Genomic DNA, 18709 nt, shown 5'->3' on the forward strand with positions numbered 1-18709 from the left:
AGACTGCTCTTGTACCGACCAGGAAAACAAATAAAAAATTACTTGTTGCACCATTTCAAGCTTTATCTATTTTGTCTCTACTAAGGTTAGTGTTCCTCACCAGAAATGTCTCGTTTTTCTTTATGGTGATGAACTTTCACCACACCACCCATGGAAAGCAAAGTCGTCCACAAATCCACCCGATCCTCTAATATGAGCAGCACTTTTAGGGCATTAAAAGGGTTACAGCGAGGATGCCCGAGTATGGAGAAGACACAAAAGAAGAAAAAAAAAAAAACACATGGTAATGACAAAGAATTCAAGCATCCAAGTACGTCAGAAGTAGGGATATCCCGGTACCATTTTGTTGAGAACCAATACAAGTACTGATACTTCCATTTCAGTACTCAACGATGCTGATGCCTGTTTTTTTGTTTTTATTTTTTCTGAATTCCATATAAACAGTTTATTTCAATTTTATCATCAAAACTGTGTTTTCTATTTTCAAAAAAGAAAATAAAAATAGAACAATTATTTTTCAGCATAATGTTTTATTATTCATCAAATTAAGGGCTATTATACAGAAACTCAAAGCACAATCCAAAATACAACATTGGAGTTATTTTTATCAAATAAAGGGATGCATGACGAGCATTACAGATGTGAGATATTTATTATATAATACAATTGCCATTGATTTATTACTATTTTTATTATAAGTAGTAGTATTAATATTACAGTCAATATTACATAACTATACAGTAGTGATTAGGGCTGCAACTAACGATTATTTTGATAAATCGACTAATCTAATGATTATTAGAACGATTATTCGACTATTCGCAATGATTAATCTCTTAACCGACTATTCAGCTTGTGCCCCAACTTAAAAGGTTATATTAAACGTGCTTGCTAACAATAAAGAGTACCATAAAATACCTCTAAATGACATTCACTGAATTAAAGGGGAAAAATACTTGTTTAATTCAGTAAAAATTTCACTACAAAAAAATCCTATTGTTCAAGTGTATTTGTCTTTTTTCCCCATTTAAAATTGTCTAAAAATCCTTAAAACAAGATATATGTTACTTCCCAAGTAAATGTAAGATATTTAGACCTGCTTTAAGAGAATGTATCTTAAATATAAGTGTATTTTGTATATTTGTATTTTTTCACTTTGTTATACTTCTGCAAGTGCAGTAAAGACAAAAATATACTTATATTCAAAATCTATTCTCTAAAAGCAAGTCTGAATATCTTATATGCTGCTTCTCATGTGAATGCATATTTTTTAAAGGATTTTTAGATATTTTAATATTATATTTAACATTCTCAGATAACAATTTTTTCTTCTGCAGTATAGCTGCTAAAGTAAATGTACGTTGTTTTAAAGGAATTTTAGATATTTATATTGGAAAACAAGCCAAAACAAAAACAAATCCAAAACTTATTTTGTTGCAGTGTATAATGGGGCGAAGATTAACCTCTCTCACCTTTCTGTTCACTTCAATCCATCTTTAACTCTCTCTTATTAATAAAGCTGCATATTGGCAATTTTCTTCATGATAAGAAATGCACTGTGACATATATTATGATTCAATAAGTCGCGGGCAATCACGTTATAATCTAGCTGCATTAAGCGCGCGCACTCGAGGGATGAGCGTCCCTGTGCAGTTTCAATCTCTCTCCCTTAGATCGGGACACTTCGTGCAACTCATAGAAGAAGCGCTGACTGCACAGAGAAATGTCAGTTTCCTTATTATTTTAACTTTAATAAAGCTATAACGCATTAAATAGAACTGCATTAAAGATGTAACGCCGGGGTGTTTCCTTTAAAGATGCTCGACACGCAAGTTTTGCTTAAGCTGAGCGTCAGCTCCGGCTCTGCTTATTCCACAACAAGAGTGCTTCTGTATTTACTTATTTTGTATTTTTGCATTATAATTCCCTCATACTTTGCGATCTACATCACCTGAAGCTGTTTAGAAAGTTTAGAGTGCATCTGGACTGTGAGATGTGTTTTCTTCCTCTCCTCAGTCAGGCGTGAGCTGCAGTGCTGCTCTTGTGTGCAATCACTAGAGTTTCATATGATCTTATGTTACGTTAAGATCAAATGAATATTCAATTTTTTTTATTGTCGATGTTGTTGATAACGTCAACTAATCGTTTCAGCCCTAGTAGTGATATATTTCTGTTGTACATTTTTCCATTTAAATTGAGCTTTTATTTAAGTCCATTCTGTTTCTGTTTGTTTTTGACGGTAGCTTCTCATTTCCGGAAAAGCAGGTGGCCCAATGTGGTTATTAAACCGCAAAAGGCTGCTAGTAAATAAATATGTAGTCTGTATGTGCCTTGCGCTACAAAGTGAATTAGCGGTGTGCTCGCTGTCATCTGCTACAAACGGAGCACACATGGTGTTTTCCATTTTTTTATCCAAAGGAGCTCTAAAAAGGTATGATGAGCCGGTGTTGGTGCAACATCGGCTCCACACATTCACTGTGAAGCATGCAGCACATGCAAACTATATACTGTATTTATCTCATTCACTCGCAGCCTCTGCGCTTCAATAATCACACTAGGACAAAACGTGATTTTAATTTGTGCACTAAATGTTGATGGAATGACATTCGTACGTCAGATGGTACCGGTTTTTGGTATTCGGAGCATTTTTTTTTTGTCATTAACAATTTTTATTGATTCCACACTCAAATCAACATAAACAGCACATGAAAACACGGAATCAATTTTCAACAAAATATACCCCGCTCCCTCCCCCCCCACCCACCCAACACACAACCCAGTGGTCAGACACCGAATAATAACAGACACGCATACAAGCAAACAGTCCAAAAAGAAATAATAATAATAAAATACTCAGATATAAAAAATAAAAAACTGCCCAACAAAAAAAAAGGGTTCCACATATCAGTTAATTACATACACACCATTTAAACTGTCCCTCTCCACTGCTCCTCCCTGGCACCCTCCAAGAATGCCAAATAAGTGCCCCACTTCTTCTCAAAGGCACCCAAGCTGCCCAGCCGCCTATGCGACATCTTTTCAAAGGCCGCCACTGTGCCCAATTCAGTGCACCACTCATGAAATGAGGGTGCACCAGCCAACTTCCATCCCCCAAGGATCACTTTCCTGCCGATCATCACACAGGTAAGGACCCAGTTTTTAATGTGTGTGTTCGCTAAGTTAATCCCTGCCCCATCACCCAAATACAAAGTCTGGGGCAGAATGAAATCTGAGTGCTCAGGATCTCACAGACATAACGCTGAACCCTCGACCAAAACTCTTGAATCTTAGTACAATACCAAAAAACATGGGCTATGTCCCCATCCTCTGATTGGCATCACCAACAGGTGGGTGTATCTTTAAGACCAAGCCTATGCAATCTAGAGGAAGTCCAATAAAAACAATGCAGAATCTTAAAGTGAATGAGGCGCATCCTTGCATCCCTAGATATAGACTTGGCATTTTTTAAAATCCTACCCCATTCTTCATCCTCCAGTACTAATTTCAAGTCTTTCTCCCATAACTTCTTGAGAGATGTCAAAACCCCATCCCCTAGACTCTGAATTAGCCAGGAATAGTACTCTGAAGCCTCGTGACCCTTTCCAAAAGCCGCTACTACCATCTCAAGAGTGTCTGCAGCTTTAGGGGGCTGTGTACTACACCCAAAGATGGTACAAAGTAGATGGCGCAGCTGTAAGTACCTGAAGAATTGAGATCTGGGAATCCCAAACCAGTATGTAATATTTTCAAAGGATCTCAATGCTCCATTGTCATACAGGTCACCCAGCATAGCAACTCCCTTCTCAATCTATTCTGTCCAGCAAAAAGGGGACTTATTAATACACAGTTTAGGGTTTAACCAAATACTTGCGGCAACGTTCAGGTAAATGTCCGAATTGAGCACGTGGGAAACCCTTGTCCACACTAACTGCATGTTTGAGATAACGGGATGTGTCTTTAGTTCTCCGGGCAGCTTGGTAGAAAGACATTGCAATGGCAAGACAGGGGCAAGAAGTTCTTGTTCAATGCAGAACCAGGGAGGGGCTCTTTCAGGTGGAAGCAACCAATGAGCCAAATGTCTGAGACTGAATGCATAATAATAAAACGAAATCTTGGGTAAGCCAAGCCCACCTTTGTCAATCAGCCTATGTAACTTATTGAATTGTAATATGGGACGCTTACCATTCCAAATGAAAGACTTCGCTATGCTTTCAAATTGCTTAAAATAAGAGAGGGGGATATCTACAGGGAGAAATTGTAGCAGGTAGTTAAATTTTGGAATACAGTTCATTTTAATAACATTAACCTTCCCAATCATCGATAAATGTAATGAAGCCCACCTACCCACGTCGCTCGAATACCTTTTTATTAAAGGGTCAAAATTAACTCTAGCTAAATCAGACAAATTTGTGGGGAATAAAATTCCCAAATACTTAATGCCCTGTTTGGGCCAGTGGAAGGCGCCTGGCTGGAAGGCCGTTACTGGACAGTACGCTGTTAGAGCCAAAGCTTCGGATTTAGACCAGTTGACTTTGTATCCTGAGAATTTGGAAAAGAAATTAATAATTCTGTGGAGGCAAGGCATAGATTTATTAGGGTCAGAGACAAATAATAAAATATCATCTGCATAAAGCAGAAGCTTATGCACCATGCCTCCCGCCACCACCTCTGGAAAATCATCCTCCTTTCTTATCACGGCTACTAATGGTTCCAGGGCAAGACAGAACTATAATGAGGAAAGAGGACAACCCTGCCAAGTGCCCCTATCCAGAGTAAAATAATCTGAAATTAATCCATTTGTTTGTACCGCTGCTACAGGGTGTCTATAAAGTAACTTGATCCAACCAATAAACGTACTCCCAAACCCATACATTTCCGAAATCTTAAAAAGATAATCCCATTCTACCATATCAAACACCTTTTCAGTGTCAAGTGAGATGGCAGCGACCAGAGACTGATCATTCACGGCCTCCAATAAACCCCACCTGATCTATATGTATAAGAGATGTCATAACCTTACTTAATCAGTTAGCCAAAATTTTTACATCTAGCTGGATCAGGGAAATTGGATGGTAACTTTTACACTCGCTTGGATCTTTGTCCTTTTTAAGAATCAGACTGATCTGGGCTTGTGTCATGGTTGGAGGAAGCTTTCCATTCTTTAATGATGCAGTATAAACTTAAAAGTGGAGCCAGTTCTGTAGCATAAGATCTAAAAAAAGACAGAGGATACCGAGGACCAGTTGGTCTCCATATAAACATTGATTTCAGTCTTTAACATTTGTTGGAAATCAGGATTTTGCAAAAGGGATACATTAAAGTGCCAACTATATGATTTCTTTTTCTCTGTATGTGACAACATCTCTAAATTCACCAGGGCGTGATCTGAGATATTTCCAATTGAGCAATCAACAACAGATGAAATGAGGGACTTAAATATATATTAAAAAAAAATCTATTCTAGAGTAAATCTTATGAACTGATGAAAAAAAAAAAAAAAAATGTATAATCCCTACAAGTTAGGTTCAAAAGTCACCAGATATCTGCAAGACCAAGATTTTTACACGTCCTGTGAAGCGTCAATGTTGCTCTAGGGGGTTTACACACTTTTGCTTCACTGTGATCAAGGACTGAGTCCATCAAAAGATTAAAGTCTCCTCCTAATATTATGTCATGAGAGATGGCAACAGCTTGCAACATCCCATCAAGATCCATAAAAAAAGCCCTGAGCATCAACATTAGGTGCGTAAATATCAGCCAAAATCAACCTTTGCACCTGAATTTCTCCTAAAACAATAATGACTCTTCCTAATTTATCTTTAATCTGTTTGAGACATTTGAATTGTAGATGCTTATTTATCAGTGTAATGACTCCCTTGCTCTTACTTGAGCCAGCACTAAAGAAAACATGTCCACCCCATATCTTACCAAATTTTTCAGCTTCCTGCGGGGAAAGATGCGTTTCTTGAAGAAACACAATATCATATTTCTTACGTTTAAGAAAAGAAATAACCTTCCTTCTTTTTATAGGGTGCCCCAACACAAACTCCCCCCCCCCCCCCACCCCAAGCAAAACAAACAGAAAAAAGAAATACGTGCGCATTAACCCCATGCACGACAGTGCCAACCGGCGACAATCCCTCTAAACTCAAAAGGTCCGTGTACGCATGCGAGAACCCCCACAACAACTTTGCCAAGGGATTATTCAAGTCCGGTGTTTCTGCACAAATTTTGTGATGCAAAATTACATAACAGAAAATACTTTGTAAAACAGACCCCAGCCAACAGGCAGAATAACAGAAAAAACATGTAGATGCATTCACAGAACTGTCTTGAAGGTGTGTTCCTCCACAAAATAAACTCCAGCTGATATAAAGCCGGTCAGTTTCCTCGGACAGACAAACAATTGTTCAGTGAGCCAGCTGTTATGAGTGCTGAAGATGAGGTAATCATTCTACTAGGAGGCATAAGCACAAAGAACAAACAGATTTAACCACAACTGTCCCGAAATAGTGTAATTACACAAAACAAGCTCCAGCCGCTAGGCGGAGCCAGCACGAAAAACAAAACAGGCATCCCAGTTCCTCGGATGATCAAGAGCCAAACTAACTCGGAGGCTACACACAAAAAAAAAAAAAAACACACCACAATAACTTACTCAGCCCGTCAACTTTATAAAGAACGTCCTTTATGTGAGCATGTAGATATTTTGCGGTCATCCGTAGTGTCCATTCTTGATCTGGCCGGGAACTTCAGTGTAAAAAAAATCTTCTGTCAATGCAAATGTTTCTTGGAGTTATGCCACAAAACAAATTCCAGCCGCTAGGCGGAGTCAACGCAAAAAGAAACAAAAATGGCACCCAGCTTCCTCAGATAATAGAGTCCCTAAACCGTGAGTCAGTCCACTAATATAAGAAACATCAAATGGCTTACTCACTCCAATGTATTTATGAAGGAGAGTGCCTGTTTTGGGCAAGTAAATACTTTGCAACCATTCTTCCTTTCTATTCTCAGTTTGGCCGGGAACAGAGCAAACGAGATATTTTTCTGATGTAAGAGTTTCTTACATTCCTTGAACCGATCGCGTTTCTCTCGTCGAGTTCGCAAAGTCCGGGAACAAGAAAATATTATGGTTCTTCCAAGAAAGCTTCTCTTTGCTCCTCGCCTGGCGCAACACCAGATCTTTATCGGATGATCTCAGAAATTTGGCCAAATCGATCGGGGCCTGTCTCCCTCAGCAAATCTGTGAGCTCGCTTGATTTCCAGCTTGTGGCCTGTTATGTCGAGCAGACTTGGGAAAAGCTCGTCTAGGAATTTCACCATATCTCTGCCCTCTTCATGCTCAGGAATTCCAACAATTCGTATGATATTCCTTCGGCTCATATTTTCGAAATTTCCAGTTTTTCCGAAATTAATTCCTAATCTCTTTTGGACGCTGGCGGATTAGTGGATAATTCCCTTTCCGATGACTCAAGATAATCGATTCGTTTTTCAATTTCTGTCACTCTTGTAAACAACTCAGAGAATTTTGTTTCCATCGCCGTAATCGATCGACTTATTACAGCGAGATCCAACAAGTCAGCAACAACCTTTGTCAGCATTACCGACATGTTGGACAGTTGACGCTGAATTTCATCTACCGACGTGCTGTCCAAATCGAGTCCCCGTCTCGCAGTCCCATCAGAGGCCTCAGTTTGAACACGTCTTTTAATGTCTCCAGAGTCTGAGGATTTTGACTTCTTTGCCATGTTTACCTCAAAGAGCAAGTATGTACCTGGGTGTATCGAATCTCACCGGATTATAACATGAAAATAATTCAAAACTAGCAAAGTTCGCAGAGCTCGTGTCTCACACGTCTGCCTCTCGAATGGCATCACCAGTACTCCGGTATCGAAGCATTTTCATGAGCATGAGTACAAGTTCATGAGCACAGTATTGGACCCGATTACAATACCAGTATCGGGACATCCTTAGTCAAAAGACAAGAACTTACCACTCCACAATGTGTCCCTCTGGTCCCAGACCAGTAGGTAGTAGGTAGTTCCTGTAGTTGAGTAGCTTCTTGTCCTGGCAGCAGTCCCTCACCCGGATCCGAGACACACAGGGAACACCACCTGCCACACACAGCAGGTATTTCCTGGTATGACAGTGCTGGTCAGCAATCAGCAAACTTTGATAGGCTGCTTTGCACTGAAAATCCAGCAAACACACATACAAAAAGCATCAAGTATTTTGTGCAGCTCTTGGGAAAAATAGAATAGAGTTGGTTTGAATATGAACTCACCTGTAATTCATTAAAGTCAGGCAGAATCATTCCTCCCCCTGTCTACAGCTGCCTCACTGTATATTCTTTATTATATGGAGCCCTCTGCACATATTCTAATTACAGAAAAATTAGGTTTTGAATTAAGAGTTTTGAACTAGTTTTGTCAAGTTCCACAGAAGAACCACAAAAGTAGTCCACACAACTAATGAGCTATATTCAAAGTCTTTTGAAGCCATATGACAGCTTTCTATCTCTGTAAAACAAATGATGCTGTGATGGGTTCTTACACACCAACTTAAATATGCAGAATAGAGAATGAGATTTGAGAGCAACTGCAGGAGATTATCAGTAAATAATTACTACAATTTCAGTCCGTTCTGCTTGCAAAACTTTCATATGGCTTCAGACGATTTGGAACATAGAGCACGAGTCGTAGGAACTAAATTTATGGCATTTCTACGGTGCTTTAATGTAATTTTTGGAGCTCAACAGCACCAGTTGCATGGAAGAGCACACCTGGAAAATTCTGTGAAACTTCTAATGTGTCAACAGATAAAAAAGTCAATTTTCTTATCTATAACGACATGAGGGTGAGTAAACGATGACACACATGCAGTCTGAGTTGTTTGCTCTAGCCCTCACCTTCATCATCACCGCTGCTCTGCTGGTTAGAGTCTCTTTCTCTTTCAGAGGATGCCGTCAGCATAAACACAAAGCCCATAAAGAGAGAGGAGTCCTCAGGGAGAGGCCCATGTGTCGCCACCTGGTTATTAGGGTCAGATGGCAAGTCTAAGCCGCTCCCAGATGTGTTACAAGCAGCTGTCCGTTGCTCTGTTGAAGTGGAACAACAAAATAAGACTTGATACAAGAGGAAACTCAAACATTATTCGAACCAATGACTGGTGGTGAAAGAAAGACTGAAATGTGAGGAATTAAAGGCACCACTCCCATCTACCCAGTGAAGTGCTCACCCACACAAAAGCAATACAATGATATGCCACATACCAGCTGATGTTTCAAGTTGGGGATCTGCATTGCATTAAGTGATAAAGGCACTATTTATTCACACCTTTGAATGGTTCATCATAAGTTTTATATTGTAATATCAAATGGTGACGCAACAGATATAGCACTGGGGAGAAAGGCACCGATTCTGATTGGTTTAAGTACATTTTAAATACATTTACAGGAGTCATTCTAAAATGTGACATCAATTCATAGATATTAAAAAGAATAAAACTTTAAAGCATTGCTATAAAACAATTAAAAGCTAAAGTTAAGCAATAAAACCAGGCATGTAATAAAGCATTATTGTAAAATGTCTTAAGATCCAGTAGAGCAAATGTTTTGGTCCACATTGCTGCTGTCTGCAAAGGGCTCCGTACCCACTCTGGCCCCTTCGCAGGAGTCCTTTTGTCCTCTGTGCCGCTGATGAGTATTCGTTTCCCAGAAGGCCCTGGGGTTCTCGGGCCGTTGCTGGAACTGTAGTTAGGGGTGCCTGTTCCACCAGGGTTCCCTCTGCGCCTCCGCTTTCCTTCTACCAGGTTATCTGAGGACAGAATGAACACAATTGTGATGAATAAATATGCAAGATTCAAAAATATTGAAAATTATCATCAAGCTGCCTTCTCACTGTATTGCTTCCCCTAGTGGCAGTCGTGATGAACTGTCAATTTGCTCACAACATATTGTATTTGTTGCCAGGGAGATGGCCCATGCAAATCGCGATATCAGAGCACTCAGTCCCAGTTCCTTGAGACATATAAAAAGATAAAAATTAACTACTGTTAGTAATGTTTGTCTTCTGCCGTTTGCTACATACTGTAAGTGATTCTGTTGAGCAGATGGATGAATTCAATTAAAATGTATGATTAATATTCACTCAATATTGATTTACCATTATTATCTAAATAATTGTATTATTTCTATTGTTTTTACAGGTATTATGATAATTAATAATAGCCTCACAACAACAACACTACTACTACTACTACTACTAAATATAGCTGTAAGCAGCAATGATCGGGGCCAAGCCCAAAAGCCATTCTCTAAGCACATTACAAAGAGTTCCAGCACAACAAAGTCACAACATTTATACCAGCTGAAGCAGGTATCAAACTATGTTTCAACCAGTCCTTTGAACTGAAGCCCAGAGCTCTAACCACTGTCGACACAATCGACAAGTCTGACTGACGCCAAAGGAATATTCTTGGTTGAGAGTATACCATTATTTCTGAGAAAATAGTTACAGCTTAGTTTTTTCACTGTTGTTTTTTAAATTGAAGCAGGAATTACACAAAGTACAGTCTGCATTGTAGTAAAGCACAATATGAAGACTCAGAAATCATCAGAAGTACAAATTGCTCTTTCCCAGTCTCAAACTCACAACCTTTTGACTTGTGTTCTAACGCATTAACCACTGGGCCATTTAGTTGACACAGCTTATAAGTGCCAAAGATGCATTCCAAGCTGAGAGCAGCAGGTTTTAAATAAATTATATATATATAATAAATACGTTTTGAACTTTATCTCTGTCAATTTCAGAAGACTTAGTATAAGGAAGCAATGATACATTAAAAGTTTTTTTTTTTTTTTTTAAATTGACTAAGCATTTTGACCACTATTTTGTGCTGTCTCCAATCTGCTTAGGTACCCTCAGTACAAGATGTCGAACACCCCTTTTTTATTGAAATCAGACAAAGCGTTTTAACCTTCTATGATATCCGGTCATTTTTGACTGAAATACATTTTAAAAATTTAATAAAATGGATTCTTTTATCTAAGCAGTACAAGACTTGGTGACTTTTCCTCCACTTTCCATCTGAACATATAAAAAAAATTGGGCTTGATTCAATAAGTCTAAGTGGTCGTAAAAAAATAAAAATAAAAGCGTATTTTATTTAAAAATAATACCTTTGGTATTCACGGTCAAAATTGACCGACCATTGAAAATGTATGGGAAAGACCAAAAAACAGAGCATTTTTTTTTTTTATCTGGTCAAATACAATTAATAAATCATCCACAATGCCAGACAGAAGTTACAGGGTGAGACTCTAAAACATCCTCAGAGCAAAACATGCACACCCACTCACACACACTTACACATAAATAAGAATGAACTGGTGAGATTAACAATGCTTTTTCTTTTCTTTTTTTTTTTTTTTTTTTTACATTTGTCAAATAAAACCAATAAATCAGCCACAATGCTAAACATACACACTCAGAAATGAAGGGGTGAGACAATAACACACTCATGATGTAGAACACACACAAGAGAACCAGGGCATCAATAAGTGGAGCTCTACAGCCATCTTTTGGTCATTGTTGGCATTACAAGTCATCTGTTGTTTTCCAGCTGATGACAACAATCTGACACACTCACACACACACACACCCACCGCTGGACTTTGCATTCATGTATCAAGAGATCAAATTCAGAATTTGATTGTGGAACAGCCCAGCAGCCATTTATTAAGTCAATACAAATCCTTTCAAAAGATATCATCAGGAAATGTCGTCGATGATACATACCAATTTTCTTTGAAATCCAACAATGTATTTAAAAGATATATAACTTCTTTATAAAATTCAATATGGCCAAGCTGAACAAGTTTCACAGACATGTGACTAACAGAAATTGAATAATGTGTCCCTGAACAAAGGAGGGGGTCAAAATCAAAAGTAACATTCAGTATCTGGTGTGGCCACCAGCTGCATTAATTACTGCAGTGAATCTCTTCCTCATGGACTGCACCAGATTGGCCAGTTCTTGCTGTGAGATGTTACCCCACTCTTCCACCAAGGCACCTGCAAGCTCCCGGACATTTCTGGGGGGAATGGCTCTAGCCCTCACCCTCCGATCCAACAGGTCCCAGACGTGCTCAATGGGATTGAGATCCAGGCTCTTCGCTGGCTATGGCAGAACACTGACATTCCTGTCTTGCAGGAAATCACGCACAGAACGAGCAGTATGGCTGGTGGCATTGTCATGCTGGAGGGTCATGTCAGGATGAGCCTGCAGGAAGGGTACCACATGAGGGAGGAGGATGTCTTCCCTGTAATGCACAGCGTTAAGATTGCCTGCAATGACAACAAGCTCAGTCCGATGATGCTGTGACACACCGCCCCAGACCATGATGGACCCTCCACCTCCAAATCGATCCCGCTCCAGAGTACAGGCCTCAGTGTAATGCTCATTCTTCGACGATAAACGTGAGTCCGATCATCACCCCTGGTGAGACAAAACCATGACTCATCAGTGAAGAGCACTTTTTGCCAGTCCTGTCTGGTCCAGCGAAGGTGGGTTTGTGCCCATAGGCGACGTTGTTGCCGGTGATGTCTGGTAAGGACCTGCCTTACGTTTCTTTTTTTGCTGAGTTTGTGTAAATATAAAAAAAAAAAAAAAAAAAATTTATGAAAACAAAGTTGGCCAGAATATGTACAAATATAAGTACATGTAAAACAAAATAAACACACCCGCTGTTTCTGCTGTCCTTTAAATAAAGTAAGCCTCAAAGACTCAAATAGCCAAAAAATAATATTTTTATGCAATTTGTCAGACGTAAGCATTATTCAGCAAGCCGCATTCCAGCTCCCAGTAATGCTTTGCAGTATGAATAAATTATGCAAATTACCATGCACTGCTCATAGCTTTACTATTTGCAGATTTTATATGTGCTGCTGTAACCCCACACAGAGAAAAATAATTCTCAAAATAGCTTTTGCTTTGCAAAATAGCTTGGTTTGTTCTGCTCAATCTTCATTCACCTGCTCTGCTGAAACTGCTGCAACTGCCATTTTCTGGTTTCACACCTTATAGGAAACTCCCAAAGAGTATTAAAAACCCCAAAAGAGTTAGATGAAGGAATACTCCACGCAAAAATGAAAACTGTCATGATTTACTCACCTGTCAGTTGTTCTAAACTATGACTTTTTTTGCTGAACATAAAATAAAAACTTTAAATAAATATTCTGTTGTGTCTTTTTAATACAATGGCAGTTGATAGGGACTCACTTTTCATTTTCGGGTGAACTACTCCTTTAATGCAATGCTGCACATCTAACTAGCTAGAAAATAGCTGTCTAGTGTTATGGGACATGCCTCCAGAGCTACTTTCCACTTTCACAAAATGTACTCACCAAGGCTGATGTCAGAGGCCATGGTTTGGGGTGTTGAAGGTTCATAAGGTCCCAGTCCGTACTGCTCCCTCAACCAGTTGCCTTGCTCCATGCTGAGAATCACATTTGTTCTGTTGTACCACATACTCTGACCATCTTTCTCTATGCAGTACAGGAACTCAGAGCCTTGCATCTTATGCCCCTTCACTACACCTGAATGGCAAAAACAATAAAAAAAATTAAGAAAAAAATATTTGCTGTCATTAAATTTTTCATATTTGTATTTTAAGCATAATCATGGAGCCTGAATGGAAAATAGTTCCAGAACTATCTGTTCACGCCAAGTCTGATACAAATAAAGAAGAGTTTACAGGGGCCTGGGTAGCTCAGTAAGTAAAGACATTGGCTACCACCCCTGGAGTCACAAGATCAAATCCACGGCATGCTGAGTGACTCTAGCCAGGTTTCCTAAGCAACCAAATTGGCCCGGTTGCTAGGGAGGATAGAGTCACATGGGGTAACCTCCTCGTGGTCGCTATAATGTGGTTCGCTCTCGGTGGGGCGTGTGGCGAGTGTGCGTGGATGACACGGAGAATAGCTTGAAGCCTCCACGCGCTATGTCTCCGCGGTAATGCGCTCAACAAGCCACGTGATAAGATGCGTGGGTTTACAGTCTCAGATGCGGAGGCAACCGGATTGAGGTGAGTCAATATGCCAGCACGAGGACTTCGAGCACATTGGGAATTGGGCATTCCAAATTGGGGAGAACCCCCCCCCAAAAAAAAGAAAAAGAGAAGGTAATTTGGGGTTATAACAACACAAGGGGTGAGTAAACAATGACTAAATTTTAATTTTAGGGTGAACCCCATTTCCAGCAGCCATCACTCCAACACCTTATCCTTGAGTAATCATGCTAAATTGCTAATTTGGTTCTAGTAAATCACTTGCCATTATATCAAACACTGCTGAAAGCTATTTGGTTCATTAAATGAAGCTTAACATTGTCTTTGTGTTTGTTTTTGAGTTGCCACAGTATGCAATAGACTGGCATGTCTTAAGGTCAATGTCAGGTCAAAAATGGCAAAAAAGAAACAGCTTTCTCTAGAAACTCAATCATTGTTTTGAGGAATGAAGACTATACAATGCTTGTTCAGCCAAAAAACTGAAGATTTCATACAAAGGTGTACACTACAGTCTTCAAAGACAAAGGACAACTGGCTCTAACAAGGACAGAAAGAGATGTGGAAGGCCAGATGTACAACTAAACAAGCTATATCAGAGTCTCTAGTTTGAGAAATAGACGCATCACATGTCCTCAGCTGACAGCTTCATTGAATTCTACCCGCTCAACACCAGTTTCATGTACAACAGTAAAGAGAAGACTCAGGGATGCAGGTCTTATGGGAAGAATTGCAAAGAACAAGCCACTTTTGAAACAGAAAATAAAAAAGAAAAAGGTTAGAGTGGGCAAAGAAACAGACATTGGACAACAGATAATTGGAAAAGAGTGTTATGGATCTTAACCCCATTGAGATTTTGTGGGATCAGCTAGATTGTAAGGTGTGTGAGAAGTGCTCGACAAGACAGCCACATCTATGGCAAGTGCTACAGGAAGTGTGGGGTGAAATGTCACCTGAGTACCTGGACAAACTGACAGCTAGAATGCCAAAGATCTGCAAAGCTGTCATTGCTGCACGTGGAGGATTTTGTGTGTGTGTGTCTGTAAAGTTGTCCATCAAGATGCAGTGTTTCTTTTAATATGTTGTTGTCCTGAACATTCAGAATTGGTGCGAATACACCTTTAAACCATTTTCCCCTTTCAACTTACCTATATTGAAGTACTCCTCCTCAGTCAGGGCTGTGACCTCTGTCTCCAGAGGAATGGGGTTACAGAGCAAGATGTCCTTTCCTTGTACTTCACACTCTTAGTTGTCATCGAAAAGAAGGTGGAACTGGTTCTCACCCAGGTCTCGGGTGATACTCCCAGAGTAGGAGTTGGAAGACAACTTGGCCAGCACACGCAACCCAATGAAACTGCTGGTTCCAGTGCTGTTGTCAGGGGAGGTGGTGTTGAGAGAATCAGAGCGGCTTGTAGTGCTGGGCTCTTGTGGACTGCCTGGTGCTCCAGCATGCCTTTGGGCAAAGTGCTCCTCCTCTGAGGACGATACTGTCTGGCCATGGGCTCCACCTTTCTGCCCTGTCCTGCCACCTCTATTAGTTAGTATAAGAAAGGGATGGAGAGGGCAATAGAAGAGGACCATTACAACACCCATAAAACAAGTTAATAGAGCTTATTAGTCATAACATAATAAGCTCAAGTATGTAACTTTATCAGTGTTAAAATACTTTCTATCCCAGAATAATATGCAGAGACAACTATAAGCAAGCCATTAATAAGTTAATTTTCTCGAAAACTGTAAACACTGTGTCTCTGTGGCACAATAAAAATTCCTGTTTTGAGAGACCCGCTTAGACCCACCCCAACAACATTACTCAACCAATGGCATGAGTTGGGGGTGGGACTATGAGACTGTTTGAACAACATAAGACGAGGGGCGTGATCAGAAAGCTGTTTTTGAAAACACCGTTTATTTTTGCAATTCAATTTGGTGGCACAGAAATAACATACTTTAGCCTTAATTTATCGACAACACAGGTTCATTCACCATGGGTTCCCTCAGGAATTTCCAATGGGTTTGTAAAATAGCGCTTTTTTATTTAGGAAAATTATGTGCATTTAGAAAAGTTGCTAACATGTTGCTATATAAGGACTACAATGGTTTTACAATTAATCGAGCACAAGCTCACTTCCTTGTGGTAGTTGTCATCTTTATTTAGCAACTTAAATAAAAATTAAAAAAAACCCAGCAGCTTCAAAATAATGTTTGAGGCATGACTGTATTTCATGTTTCAGCACAAACCGTGAAAGTTGTAAATCGAAAGTCGTTAAAAACCAGCATTCTAAAACCTATTGGAAATTCCTGAGGGAACCCATGGATGGAAAATGCAAATTTGGGTTTTAGGACTACACAATGAACAGCTCTATAGGGAGGTTATCCATGACCCATAAAGTTGACACGTATTATAAAAGAGAAAGGGTCACGCAAGACAGTTAAATAACAAAAACAGATTCACAGTGGGTTTTATGAAGTAAGTTTGTCTAACTCTGGACCCTGCCGGCAAGAGGGATGGGATGTGGTTGTCTCACGATTCGGTTCGATGTACGATATGAGGTTCACAATTCGATATAACACTTAAAGTATAAAAGAACATTTTTTTTTTTTTTATTTGTCCAAAATGCACATTATAACTTACCACAATAAAGTTCTCTAATACCCAGTATAAATGCTCAAAGTTCAAATAATAAAGTTTCTCATATAACTTTATAAGAAAATATAGTTGGCTAAATTCAGGCTGATCAGGTGCATGACAAGCAATAGAGCTGAACAGAACTTGTTCTGAAAAAGTATGAGTAGAGATAGAGAGACAGAGAGATAGATTTACATACACTTAGGCTGAAGTCATTAAAACTCTTTTTTTTAACCGCTCCACAGATTTCATATTAGCAAAATAGAGTTTTGGCAAGTCGTTTAGGACATCTACTTTGTGCATGACATGAGTAATTTTCCAGCAATTGTTTACAGACAGATTGTTTCACTTTTAATTGATTATATCAAAAATCCAGTGCGTCAGAAGTTTACATACACTAAGTTAACTGTGCCTTTAAGCAGCTTGGAAAATTCCAAGTTGGAGGTGTACCTGTGGATGTATTTTAAGGCCTACCTTCTAACTCAGTGCCTCTTTGCTTGACATCATGGGAAAAATCAAAAGACATCAGCCAAAATCTCAGAAAAAAAAAATGGTGGACCTCCACAAGTCTGGTTCATCTTTGGGAGCAATTTCCAAATGCCTGAAGGTACCACGTTCATCTGTACAAACAAAAGTACGCAAGTATAAACACCATAGGACCGCGCCACCATCATACCGCTCAGGAAGGAGGCACATTCTGTCTCCTAGAGATGAATGTAGTTTGGTGTGAAAAGTGCAAATCAATCCCAGAAAAACAGCAAAGGACCTTGTGAAGATGCTGGAAGAAACAGGTAGACAAGTATCTATATCTACAGTAAAACGAGTCCTATATCGACATAACCTGAAAGTCTGCTCAGCAAGAAAGAAGCCACTGCTCCAAAACTGCCATAAAAAACCAGACTACAGTTTGCAAGTGCACATGGGGACAAAGATCTTACATTTTGGAGAAATGACCTCTGGTCTAATGAAACAAAAATTGAACTGTTTGGCCATAATGTCCATCTTTATGTTTGGAGGAAAAAGGGTGAGGCTTGCAACCCGAAGAACACCATCCCAACCGTGAAGCATGGGGGTGGCAGCATCATGTTGTGGGGGTGCTTTGCTGCAGGAGGGACTGGTGCACTTCACAAAATAGATGGCATCATGTGGAAGGAAATGATGTGGATATATTGAAGCAATATCTCAAGACATCAGCCAGGAAGTTAAAGCTCGCAAATGGTTCTTCCAAATGGACAATGACCCCTAGCATCCCTCCACAGTTGGGGCAAAATAGCTTAAGGACAATAAAAGTCAAGGTATTGGAGTGGCCATCACAAAGCCCTGACCTCAATCCGATAGAAAATTTGTGGGCAGAACTGAAAAGGCATGTGCGAGCAAGGAGACCTACAAACCTGACTCTGTTACACCAGTTCTGTCTGGAGGAATGGGCCAAAATTCAAGCAACTTATTGCGAGAAGCTTGTGGAAGGCTACCCAAAACATTTGACCCAAGTTAAACAATTTGAAGGTAATGCTACCAAATACTAACAAAGTGTATGTAAACTTCTGACCCACTGGGAATGTGATGAAAGAAAAAAAGCTGAAATAAATCATTCTCTCTACTATTATTCTGACATTTTACATTCTTAAAGTAAAGTAGTGATCCTAACTGACCTGAGACAGGGAATGTTTTCTATGATTAAATGTCAGGAATTGTGAAAAACTGAGTTTAAATGTATTTGGCTAAGGTGTATGTAAATATGTGTGTGTGTGTGTGTATATATATATATATATATATATATATATATATATATATATAATATATATATATTTGTTTGCCATTATTATAATCACATTAACTTTTTAAAAATATAACAATTCTACATTATATCAATATTATATCATGAAATTGTATATATGATAGTGATATGAGCTGTCACTGTTTGAAATAGTGTAAAATTAAAGTATTTACATTGAGTTTACATTTATATAAAAGCGCTAAAATGGTACTGTCTCTTTAAGAGTTCGAGTTCTCAC

The 18709-nt window shown here is 39.2% G+C and overlaps 1 pseudogene; it reads right to left on the reverse strand.

Annotated features, from left to right (window-relative positions):
• Positions 1 to 18709, reverse strand: part of LOC127414653 (TP53-binding protein 1-like) — a 41570-nt pseudogene that overhangs the window by 567 nt on the left and 22294 nt on the right.

Source organism: Myxocyprinus asiaticus, chromosome 2, assembly GCF_019703515.2.
Source record: "Myxocyprinus asiaticus isolate MX2 ecotype Aquarium Trade chromosome 2, UBuf_Myxa_2, whole genome shotgun sequence".
Lineage (NCBI taxonomy): Eukaryota > Metazoa > Chordata > Actinopteri > Cypriniformes > Catostomidae > Myxocyprinus > Myxocyprinus asiaticus.